The sequence below is a fragment of the Crocodylus porosus genome, unplaced genomic scaffold (assembly GCF_001723895.1).
Source record: "Crocodylus porosus isolate Cpor-Errol unplaced genomic scaffold, CroPor_comp1, whole genome shotgun sequence".
NCBI classification, from domain to species: Eukaryota; Metazoa; Chordata; order Crocodylia; family Crocodylidae; genus Crocodylus; species Crocodylus porosus.
The window spans coordinates 130,733,192-130,745,836 of NW_017728943.1; the positions used below are offsets into that span (position 1 = coordinate 130,733,192).

Sequence of the window (12,645 nt, forward strand, 5' to 3'; positions counted from 1 at the left end):
CCCCATCTGGTTTAGCAGGGGTCCAACATTGCCCTTGCTTTTCCTCCGGCTCCCTACATATCTGAAAAAGGACTTTTTTGTTGTCCTTGATGCTTGAAGCTAGTTGGAGTTCAGTTGCAGCCTTGTAAGCTGGCAGCTGTTGGCTCAGGGCTTCTCACCCTGCTGCCCTCCCTCTGGGTGCCCCTGCATCACCATGGCAAGGTGTCTCTGTCTGCCTGACAGTAGCAGGCATGGCAGGATGGAGTTGAGCCCCCTCCCACTGCTACTGGGTGGGCAGGAAGTGCCTTGCCATGGCAACATGGGACTGCCACTGGGTCTTGCCCACTGGGCTGCAGAGGCCCCAAGTGAGAGCAACAGAGTAGGAAGTCCTGATCCCGCCACCGCCAGCTCACATCTGCGCCACTCCCCCACCTTGGGCTTTGTTCCAGCTGTTATGCCTGCAAGGGTGGGGGAGCTCGGCTCCGCACTCCCAGGGGGAGTAGCCAGGGCTCTGGTGCTGCTGTGGGGGGGAGGGAGGGAAGGGAGCTGCAGGCCCAGGTCTCTAGCCACATAGCCCTGGCAGCTGGGGGCCCCCATCTGCAGACTTGGGAAGGGTAGGGGGCTGTGGACTGGTAATGGCATGGACAGGGAACTGGCATAAGAGGGCTGCTCAGCATTACAAAACAGTGGAGTGGGACAGTTTCAGCTGGACTTGTGTCCTGGTGAGTGAAGGGGCAAGGAGAGCTCTGAAATTCCATGATTAAAAAAATCCCAAAATCAAATGCCAAAATGTATAAGTATTTAGAATTTATTTTATTATAGTGATAGAGGCACTGGCAGGCTTCCACATTTCTTTAAAACTGTAAATACGTTAGAAATGGAGTATTGTTATAATATTGTTAGAGATGGAGTGTTGTTAGAAATGCACAGTTTGCATCTGGTACCTGATAAGAAAAAACACTGCCACGGACTTTTTTTTCCTTGGCTAGCTTTGCTACAGTTTTTCTTATGCTAAATCACGCTCCCCCTCAGCCTCTCCCTGGTTTTCTCATGCAGATTACAGAAGCTGGAATTCAACTGACTGTGTCCTTGAAAGCGGGGGGGATTTAAACTCTTAGTGACCTAAAGAACTTTCTGAGCATGCGCAATTAGCTGATGCATATTTACCTATCCGCCCTGCATACTTAAGTAGTTAATTATAATATACATGCGATGGATGAAGTGACGTAGCCACATACATGTTTGTATGAAACGGAAATGAGCTGTAAGAGTTCCTGTTTCTGCACACGTGCCCAGGAGGGGAAGGATAAAATACCAGCTGAGAATTTACTCCGAACCCCTGAGGAATCTGAGTCCTTTGACTCTGCCCCGACCCTATTTGCAAATACACCTTTTGTGCTGCTAATAAGTGTGTGTCTGAGATTTCTTCGCGTGCCTCCAGAGAAATGAACCGCAACTTTTTGCAACAAATACATCAGTTAAATATTGTGTTCAACTGATAGTTTTTAGTCATGTTGGCTTAAGAATACTAGTAGTCGGCGTGCAAAAGGTGTTATCTTTTATTAGACCAACTAGACAGTTGCAAACTTTTTTTTCTTTATTTGCAAGTTTTTGGGCACATGTATCCTTCCTCAGTGCAAAGATCGTAAAATTTTTCTTATGTCTAAGAAAGGCCACATGTGCCCGAAAGCTTGCAAATAAAGAAAATTTTCTTTTTGCAACTGTCTAGTTGGTCTAACAAAAGATATCGCCTCTTACACACTGACTGCTTGCATTAGACCTACACGGCTAAAACCTGTATCCCTGAAACATGGAAGATATCATAATTAGCCATTTTGAAATGAAAACTTCATAATTTTAGAAGAAGGAAGCAAAATTCAACGCTTCAAGACTTGGAAGCTGACACACTTGCTCCAGCCTCTTGTTTCGAGCAAAATTTACATACCTGCGAAACAATCTTAAGATAAGAGAAATTCCTTGCCCAGAAGACCCTTCTGTCACCAATCCTCCTGTGAAATCATGAATGACTTGGCAGCTGGAGGGGCACGGCAGTGGTGGTGGGAGCAGAGTGACAGTAAGTGGGAGTTCCCACAGACACCATTAAGCGCTGTCGGGTGGTGAGTGCCGACCAGGGGACACTGCAGATGCCGCTAGTGGTGTTGGCGGGGGTGAGGAGAGTGGTGAGTGGCAACTTTTTTTAGGGGGTGCACATGCACCCGTGTGCATCCCCTATGCATTGCTCCTGTGTGAAATATTAAACATTGTAACAAGAAAGAAGCATAATTCAATATATTCAACATCCTGCTTGTCATCAGATACCTTTTGAGGTAAATAAACTGCTCAAACCTCTATTTGAGCTTAATTTGCATAAAATGAACACTTCCAGCCAGGAAATCTTACACTGCTCTCCTGTGAAATGTGAAAGTTCTTCCAGGTAGAAATGAAAATTCATAATCTGTGCATTCCCCTATGCTTGAGGAACAGTGCATGTGCCCAAAAGCTTGCAAAAAAGAGATTTTTTTTTATCCAGCTTTGTAGTTGGTCTAATAAAAGGTATTGCTTCTTGCACACTGACTGCTTGTGAGGTGTTTCATTTTAATCATGGAAAAATGTGGATTTTGAGGGTTTTAATAAGAGTGTGCAATTTTTAAACAGAGAGAACCTGGATCCCTGGTTATTACTAAATGTGCACTGAGTTCTTTGGACAACTAATGCAAAAGCAGGAACATGAGAGGAGGGAGGGAAGGGTCAAAGGTGCTCCAATAGGGGGACACCAAGTGAAACACACCGGCCAGTGCGCTGAACTAGTCCAAGAAGCCAGTGGCTGTTGCCCAGTAAAACTTTGTCTGGAGACATGAACAGATGAGGGAGTGGAAAACAGCCAGACTGTCACCTGGGGTTCCTCCATCCATAGCCTCCTTCTGGGTTAGATCAATGACCAGCTTAGCTAGGACCTCTTTGTGACACAGACCTATTTGTTGCACACAGGAGACTGGGGGTTTGGGCCCACACAGACGCCTAACCCCCTTTGTTGCTGGAAAGGGCCATTAAATGTGCCACAACTGAATACCTGGAGCTACTAAAGTAAAAACAGGGACAGGAGTGGTAGTCAAAGGTTAATAACAAGTGCTCCAAGGGGGATACACCGAGCAGAGCATGCCAGCCAGCACCCATAGCCCCTGAAACAAGTCCAAGGAGCCAGCAGATGCTGCTTAGTGAAACTTCCTGGAGACATGCATGGACGTGGAACTGGAAGACCCCCCCCCGCAGAACCACATTCTTGGTGAGTTCAAAGACCAGCTTTGTTAGAGCCTCTCAGTGATACATGCCTATTTGTAGGGGCAGTTTAGGTCCAGGGGCCTCTGCCGATCAGGGGCCCCCTTGGAAAAAAGCATGCGGCATGGTCCAGCATGGTGCTGTGCGGGTAGCTGTGCAGTGGCAGTGGCAGCGCTGCCCAGCAAGGTGCTTGGCAGCGGCAGTTGCCAGGGGTGCATCCTCCTGTCTGGCTACCACTGGCAGCAGCAGTGCAGTGCAGCCCGGGCTGCTGCGGAGGCATGTCCTGCTCACTCCGGTGAAGTGGGTCCCTGGGCTGGGGGTAATGGGTGGATGGGGGGCAGGTGGATGGGAAGCTTCTTCGGGCAGTCAGAGCTCCTGGTTATGCCTCCCTGCGCTAGGTGCACAGCTGGTCCCTCACCCCTCAGGTGAGGGGGGGAAATAAAGACCCCCCTTCCTGGGAAGTGCTCGGGCTCCACAGGGGGACTGCAGCAGGAGTTGCCCTCCCACCCAGTTCAAGATGACTCCAGAGGAATTTGTGAGGAACCTAAGTGGCAAAGACAGATCAGGGCCACGGGCTGGGCCTGGCCTGGCTCAGGGCTCAAAGGGGACTGAATGAGCCCTGGGGAAGAATGAGGATGTTTTCATCTGGCCCTTTGCCTCAGAGCTGAAACCTGAGTTCTCAAACCTTTGCACTCAATGCATCTTGCTCCATAGACTCAAGGCATCCTCTGCCTCTCTTAGAGTCTAGACCCAGGACACCCCATCTTAGACTCCAGACACTCCTCCATAGACTCGAGGCACCTCGCCACAGATTGAAGACAGCCCTTCTTAGACTCAGGAACTAAGGAACTCAGGAAATTCCTGTGATAGTTCCTACTATGCACAGATCCTGTCCTTCCTGCAGTTAGTGGCATGCAGGAAGCCAACTACCTCCTTTTTTAAAGATTGAAGATAAAGCTACTGTCACCTCCCAGGAGCCTATGGGAGCTCTTCCAGAAAGGTGATACAGCTGCAGTGTCCAGTGAAACTTCGATTCTGGGGAGAAAGCCTTGAAGGAAGCATGGAGGGAGATGCTGTCTGCACTGATGGTCCAAGCCTAAGGCAGAGTTTGGCAGGGTCTCTCAGAGCCTGAGCTGAAGAATTTGGAGGATGGGGGAAGGTGTTTGTAATTTTCTGAAGGGTGATGGTTTTGATCTCCTTGAGTACAGGCAGAACAACATATTTAACAGGTCTATTTATTAATGCTTTTTGAAACAGTCATGCTTCAAATGAACAGGTGTGGGGGGCCTCTAATTTTCTGTTTGCCCAGGGCCCCAATAAATCTTAATTTGCCAGTGCCTACTTGCTGTGCCTTGGGAACCTTGGATTTATGCCCCCAAGAAAACAGGGAATCAGGGGGGCCACCAAAGACATAGCAACTAAGTACAGGTGACAAATAAAAATAAAATGGGGAAAGGAGTGAGGGCCACAGGTTAGTAACAAGGGAGCCAGAAGGGGACATAAGCAGAGCACACCAGCCAGCGCTCGCTGCCCCCTGAACAAGAAGAGAGAGTGCATGACACTGCCCAGTGAAACTTTGGGAAGGATGGGAATGGAAGAATGAGAGCAAAACAGCCCTGTGCTCTCCTGAGGTTCCCCTGGCCAGAGTCTCCTTTCTGGTCAGATCAATGGCCAGCTTGATGGCCAGCTTAGCCAGATCTGTATGACACAGGACACTGGGCAAGAGGGACCCATGGTCGAGGGAGGGGGGTTCAACGGGTACAGAAAATCCTCAAACAATTGCAACCCATACTAGAATGAGACCCTATTCGTAAGAGATCTTCCCAGAGTCACCCACACATTTCCACCACCCTCACAATCACTATACCCCACAACAGAGCCATCAGCATTCCCGGATCTTACAGCTACACCTCCAGAAATGTAATATATCTCACCCAATGCACCAAATGCCCTGATGGACAATACCTAGGAGAGACCAAACAACAACTGCGCACCAGAATGAACGCACACCGGAAATCTATCAAGGACAGGAATACCCAATTACCTGTGGGGGCACATTTCTCAAAAGAAAACCACTCACTCTCCAATCTCTCAGTCCTGATCCTCAAAGAAAACTTACAAAACACTTAGTTGCATAGTTAATAGGGTCAGAAGGGACCTGAACAGATCATCAAGTCCGACCCCCGGCCATGGCAGGAAAGAGTACTGGGGTCAAATGACCCCAGCAAGGTGTACATCTAGCCTCCTCTTAAAGACCCCCAGGGTAGGAGCCTGCACCACTTCTCTTGGAAGTTGGTTCCAGATCCTAGCTGCCCTGACCGTGAAGTAGCGCTTCCTGATATCTACCCTAAATCTACCCTCTGCCAGCTTGTGACCATTACTCCTAGTCACCCCTGGTAGTGCTTGGGGGAACACGGACTCTTCCACTGCCTGCTGGTCCCCTCCGACTAGTTTGTAACAGGCCACTAGATTCCCCCCTCAGCCTTCTCTTGTGGAGGCTGAACAGGTTCAGGTCCCGTAGCCTCGACTTGTAGGGCCTGCCCTGCTGCCTCCAGATCATGCGAGTGGCCCTCCTCTGGACCCTCTCCATGTTGTCCACATCCCTCTTGAAGTGTGGTGACCTTCCTGACTGCATCCCCACATTGCCAGCCCATGTTCATCTTGGCATCAATGATGACTCCAAGATCCTTTTCTGCCTCTGCACTGACAAAAAGGTAATTCCCCAGCCTGTAGGTATGGTGCTGGTTCTTCCTCCCCAGGTGCAGCACCTTGCACTTGTCAGTGTTGAACATCCCAGAGATGAGCCTATGAACTCTATTTCATCAACTTCCTGGATACTAAAAATCATGGACTGAATATAGACATGGGATTTATGATACATTATAACCTGCCTGACATCTGACTCCCCTGGTATCTCTCCACTATTCATCCCTTCCTTCTCTCTACCTCCACCCCAGCCTGTCTCTCACCCTGTGACAACCCAGAGTTGAATTGTTTTGAAAGTTGCCTAAACGTTTGGAATAGCCTGGGGACAGCCTGAAGTTGAATGGTTTGTCTCAAACATTGTGAGCAAGCACATTGCCGCAAATGCTGACTCTGTGGTGGCGGGTGCTGGGGGAGGTGGGAAGCAATGCAGGTCCTGCGTAGGCGGGTCAGTGCACTGTACCAGCTTCCTTAAGTTGCAGCTTGTGTAAAGTTGGTTGTTTGCTAATCTGAGCATGTGCCAAACAAAGGTCACATTTCGGTCAACTAAGCTATCATTAGAAACCCCCAATGAGCCCACCGACTCAAATGGGGAAGTTTCTAGAACTCTAAACTGCGCAAGTCCGAGTGACGACAGCCAGAGGCGGAACCACCATGAGGGAACCACCATGAGGGAAGAAGATAAAAGGCGGACAGAAAAACGCGTGCTCGTCGACCCATCACCCGCGGATCAAGAAAGAAGTGCCAGCGACGGAGACACGCGCCGACAACGCAGGATCCAGGGGTGGTGATATCTCTCTCAAGTTTTCCTTCCTTCTCCTTGCCTCATGCGAATGTTTCTAGTAATGAGTTTTGACCAAGGGTTTTAATGTTGTTATTAACCAAAATAAAACAGTGAATTGTTCACTTTGAGAGGGTTGCCTAACCACGCCGCACAGAGGATTGCAAAAGTACCTCTCCCTTCACCCCACCAAGCAGGACGGGACACACCCCTTGACTCCTCAATCTACATTTTCACTGACTATCTGTGTTGTATGCATACCAGCACAGTCTGGCTTCTTTACTTTTCATTCCATCCAGATAGAGCACACACCAACTGCAGAAACTTCCTCAGCCTGAAGAAGGGTTTTTGAACCCAAAAGCTTGCTTAATAATTTTTTCCCAACTATTTAAGTTGGTCTAATAAAAGATATCAGATTCACCCAAAGAACCTTGTCTGCTGTGTGTATGCTGGGTATGCAGTCTGTGATGCATGTGCAAGTATGTAATGTATGTTGCACGTGTGCTGTGCATATGTGGCTGATGCATATACGTAGTGTCTTTAATTGTGTGGTGTCCATGTCATGCGTGTACGCAGTTTGTATGTCGTGTATGTGGTGAGTATGTAATGTGCGGGCGTGTGTATGATACATGTGCGTGCATGCAGTGTGCACATGGCATACACGCATGTCCTATGCGCACGGAAGTGGTGCATGTACGCAGTGTGCCCGTTGTGCACGTGGTGCACACGCGTCTCCAACGCGAGTGGGAGCTGCCTGCCGCAGGCGGGGGGCGGGCGCTGCCCCTCCCCCTAGAGCCCGAGCGCGCTGTGCAGCCGGGAGAGGGGAGGGGTAGGCGCCGCTCCGTCCGGGCCACTCAGGGAAGAACGCGAACCCCTTCAGGAGGTCACGTGACCCCCACAACCCGGAAGCATCTTCCCCGATGGTGCAGGCGGGTAAGTGTGCAACGCCTCACGGAAGTGACGTAATCGGGCCTCGCCTTGCGCGGGAGTAGGCTGCACCTCTATGGTCTTTCTCCTTTTTCTTTTCCCCTCCCCCACACACGCACACCCCTCCCCCTTCCTCCCTCTTCCTTCGGCGAGACGGGAAATGGCGGCCGTGCTGCGCTAGGGGAGCGGGCCGGCCTTGCAGTTCCGCCCGCCAGGTGAAGCCCGGGAAAAAGGGCGCGGGGTGGGGGAACAGAGACGGGCAGGAATCGGGACCGGGACCGGGACCGGGACAGGAGGCCTTGCACTTCGCTTCGTTCTGTTCCGCGAGGCCTATGGCGCGGCGCGGCGCGGGGCGGGGCGAGGCACGGTACCCCCCCCGTTCGAATGTTGGGGGGTGCGAGACCAACGAGAGTCCGCGTTCTCGCCCCCCCCGCTCAGTGGCGCGCCCCTCCTTCACGGGCCCGCTCCGCGCGCGGTGGGGCGGGCCTTGGGGCGGGGCGTGTGTGTGTGTGTGTGTGCGTGCGTGCGCGCGCTTCCGACGCTTCCCTTTTCGTCCCGTTGGGGGAGGGGCAGGGCTGCGCCCCTAACGGTTGCGATGGAACGTCCTCGATCTGCTTCCCCTTCCACCCCGCGCTGCGGCTGTGGCTGTGGCTCTGCCAGGGTGGTGCTGAGGCGGGCGCTGCCACTTGGTCCCATCTGGGTCTGGGGAGCAGCTGCCTCCATTGCCTCGGGTGGGGGGACTGCGGGAGGAGGGGAGGATCCTCTGGCCTGGCAGCTGTGTGGGGGAAAGAAAGGAGAAGCCCAGTTAGCTTGTTAAGAGAACACTTGCCCTCCTCCCAGTAAAGAACCCTGTGTGGGCCATGGAGTTAGCAGATTTTCTTTTTTTCCCCTCAAATCAGTTTCCAGATGGAACTGGGCAAAGCCCAAGAGTCAAGTTCTGAAGTTCGGCTGTGCACAGCTCCGTCATAGAGTCTGTGCAGCTCTACTGCTGGGCGGGCATCATCTGTCTCAGGCCCGTTGATCCGGGGCTTCGAGTGCTCCCCCAGCCCCGGCAGGCATCCTGTGTGCAAGTCCCGGGCCTAGAGACATGGGGTTCACAGGCCCTCGGTCTTGCTTGATTTTATCCAAATGGCCGTGAGCCGCGGAGCGGACAGGTGCCTCTGTATCAGCACTACCTGTAGGGTGTGGTGCTGTCCTCGGAGTCATGGTGTAGGCGAGGAGCTGTCTGTGTCATGCCGCTTTGATTCCAGAGTGTGGCAGGGCTCAGGTGCTGCCTGGTCCCTTTCAAACAGGGCCGGAGGAGAGGGAGGATGTGGGCAAGGCTGGTGAGAGGGAAGGATTCCTTGGGCTCTGGAAACTAATGTGGGTTGCCACTTAGAAGAAAGCAAGGGCAGCCTGGCCTAAACAGCTCTGGGCATAACAGGCCCAGACAGGCAATGCTGGTGCCACAGCATTTCCTCCATCGTAGGAAAGGGGGTAAATGGGCCTGTTGAACTTCTGGGTGCACAGCAGCGAAGCTCCTAGTTAACTCTAGGTGTCTTCTGCAATGTTCCCAAGCTGCCCCGCTACATTTGGTGTCAGTTTTATTCTTTATAGTTATTTGAGCCTGTGTTTGATTCAGTAAAGTGTTCTACTGATGTCTGGATTCGTGAAGTACAACCTATTTTGTGACGTGTTCCAGTTCTGCCTGTGCCTGGATAGCAAGGAAGGGAAATAGATTTGGCTCACGTATCAGGACAGATATGGGGTGACTGTTTTTAGTCACCTTTACAAAACTCTCTACAGCCGGTGAAAAATCCTCCTTTAGCGGGGGAAAGGGCAAATAGGTGGACTTTCTGGAGTGTCCATTACTTTCTATAGTAATTTTGGCTGGATACTATAGTAAATGATGCATCCAGTCACTTTAGATGCTCATCACATTCAAATACTGAACGTTTTAAAGGAAAATGCGCATAGTTTTTTATAGGCTAATAGTGCCAGCAATTAGTCTGTGACTCCATTAAATGAATTTGGTAGCATGGATAGGTATAAGATGTTAGTTGTTAAATGATCCCCACATCTCTTTGGACACAGTTAAATAATTAGGTCCTAACTACTGTACTGCTGGGATTGCTTTTATGTGAAGCTGTTCTTTCAGAAAGCCCAGGCCTTACTGATTTTCTTAATACTTCCTTAAAACCATCAGGCATTTATATGTATGTTTCGGGAATGGGGTGGAGGCATTTTAATTAGAGCGGCTCTGAGAGCTGGTTTAATTAAAGCACCTGGTGCATCATGTGTGTCAGTGTCCCGGCAGCAGGGGGGTGTTAACTAAAGCTTGTTAACCAAGCTTTATTTAAAGTGACCTTGCTTGCCATTTTTTAGCATGGGGGTGCTGATGCACATGCCACTGGAGTCTGCTGGAGTGCAGTAGTTGCCACGTTCCAGCAGACTCGATTGATCAAGTGTGCTCTGATGCACTGCAGTTACAGCGCTTCGGAGCAGCTTCATTGCATGTGTATAGTCATAGGCACGCATCAGTACCACATGCATTTTTTTTTTTTTTTTAAACTGTTTTGATAGACTTCTGTTTTGCCTACATTGGTGACAATTGTTTTGACAACTTTAGAACTACAGTAATACAAAAATGGCCTTTGGAAGTAATACTCAGCAGGAGTTGGGCATACAAAATGAGTAATGATTTCTGCTCGTTGTATTGTCTTTTAGAGGTTTATCCACAAAACCTTGGGACCCGCAAATAGTGAGAATGCCTAACCTCTTCAAATGCAGCATTGCTTATTGTTGCAGACAACTGATCAGGCTGGGTACATCCACTTAATGCTGCTTGATGATCCCCACTTAGTGGTGGAGGTGGGCAGTGGAAGACACCAAGGTTCTTCCTATTTATTACCTGCAAAGAAACTTTTCCGTGTGACTCCTCATGTAACTAAGAGCTTGAAAAATGCATCGGTGAACCTCTTTATTTGATGTGTAGTGGGCAGTCCATTTCTGTAGGATTTAACCTTTTCAGAAATATTTGTTGTGTGTCCAGTTCTGAAAATCGCCTGCCAGTATTCTCAATCTCTGTTGTTGCTTGCTTAGCAAAGCTATAAGCAACCATAATGTGAAGGTAAGACTGCTTCAGAGTCTTGTGGGCAGAGGTGAGACTGACAGGAATCCTACTTGTCAGCTGCTGCTGTTGCTTTTGTTGCTTGAGAACAACAGGCATCAGAGGCAATGGAGTGGAGAGAAGAGGGCCAGGTGATAGAAGCCGCGGGTACTTTTGTATGACCTCATACAACAAAGGCATTTTATAATTACAACAAAAGAAATTAGAGACTTTGTCTGAATCAGAGACATTTACAATCTTTAATATCAAAAGGGTGGGTTCGCACCCAGTTACTTGGTAACAGCTTCTGGTATAAGAGTGCATCTTTCTGAATTAGCTTCATCCAAAAAGTGGATTAATCTTCACATTTGTATCTCATCATATTTGTGAATAATTGTCACATATAGGTAAGTCCTTACTCATAACCAACTTTGATCTTTTTCTCTTCCGAAATAAACCTTCCTGTGTTCGTAGAGAGAAACACTGAGATGGGACAGACTTTCCTCTTATAATACAAAGCAACATTTATATAATACTAGTGAGATATTTTTGATATAATAGCAGTTACCATCTCAAGTAAAAGACTTAAACATTTTGCTATAGTAGCTGGAGTGAATTGCAAAAGACAGTGTGGGGTTTTTGAGGTCAGATTTCCTTTTCCCAGCAGTTTGGGAAATTTAGGGCATCCGGTGACCTCAGACCTGAGTGAGTGAGTGTGGTGGTGGGGGGGGGTGGAATTCCTGAATTTGTGTAAGATTTGAAGAGGTATCCTCCTGTTTAGGTATTGGATGGTAACTACCTTTGTTTTTTTCCCCCTATCTCAGGCTTTTGTTAGGGTTTGAGAGAGACCTTTTTAAGCGTTGGCTAACACTTTTAATAAAAATTTATATACTGAACTTGGACAAGATATTCAAATATACTAATCTGGTTGAGTTATCTTAAGTTTTTCCCTAGTCTTTAATTTGATCATGGTGGATTGTGTTAAAATGTATCTGATGTTGGAAGATTTTTAGAATGTTTATATATGAGGTGACACCACAACTACTTCTTTTTTAATCTCTTCGTGGTTTGCGGTGGTCCTGATATGCTGTGACTCTTTCTAAGTCTCTCACTGCATAATGATAAAAGCCAGAAACATTTAACCTTTTAGAAATTCCATTTTTTAGAGAACTAGTACTTTAAAGATCCTACTTGTTGCTGTGTGTGGGCAAGTGGATTTTGTGAACTTTGGCAGCAAGATTTTGCAAATCAGTTGAGCGTTGCATACTGTAAAGAAACAGAAAGTGAAACAAGCTGGGAGCAATCAGTATTATGCGGGGCTTATCTTTAAATGTTTAATATGAATTAACAGTGGGATGCAGAAGCATCAGCATCAGTCTGGGGCAAGATACCTGCTAAATTTGATGGAAGTATGATCAAGCCCTTAAGTATATTTAAACTAGAGATGTATGTGCCTTAAGAGCTGCTCATATACTTTGGTGTTGTGGGTAGATGAGTAGCTACCTTGAGACCAAGTTTGATAATACAGGCTTATCAGATACTTACCAAAATTTGTTGCTTGTTCCACAAGAAAGAGCAATAGTTGTTTTTGTTCATGTCATGGAAAGCTTAATTTTGATATTGTTTTTTCTGGTGTTCTGATTTGCCCTGTGTACATAAAGGATTTCCTTTCCTTTCTGGTGGTGTCTCTTATAATGACATGTCTTAGGGATTGATTTATTTTTAGAGAGAATTTCTATCACTATCTTTTTGCTTACTTAAGATAGTGAAAAGAAGCATCAAGATGTTTTTAGACTTTACAGCATCCACATACATGGCCTTGTTCTGTGACGTAATTGTTTAAATCAGCCTATTAATCTTTTACAGATGTCATTAAGAAAGCCCCCCCCCC

At 48.3% G+C, this 12,645-nt stretch overlaps 1 protein-coding gene across 8 annotated transcripts in view; it reads left to right on the top strand.

The window, feature by feature from the left end:
- Positions 1-7,732: 7,732 nt before the first annotated feature.
- Positions 7,733-12,645, top strand: part of BCLAF1 (BCL2 associated transcription factor 1) — a 35,118-nt gene continuing 30,205 nt past the window's right edge. For 2 of the 8 annotated variants that reach the window (XM_019550203.1, XM_019550205.1), the window contains exon 1: positions 7,744-7,881. The gene's annotated coding sequence lies outside the window, so the exon portion shown is untranslated. Of the gene's footprint in view, positions 7,882-12,645 lie in introns of all 8 variants that reach the window. The other 6 variants (XM_019550209.1, XR_002103748.1, XM_019550207.1 and 3 more) reach the window with 6 other exon arrangements.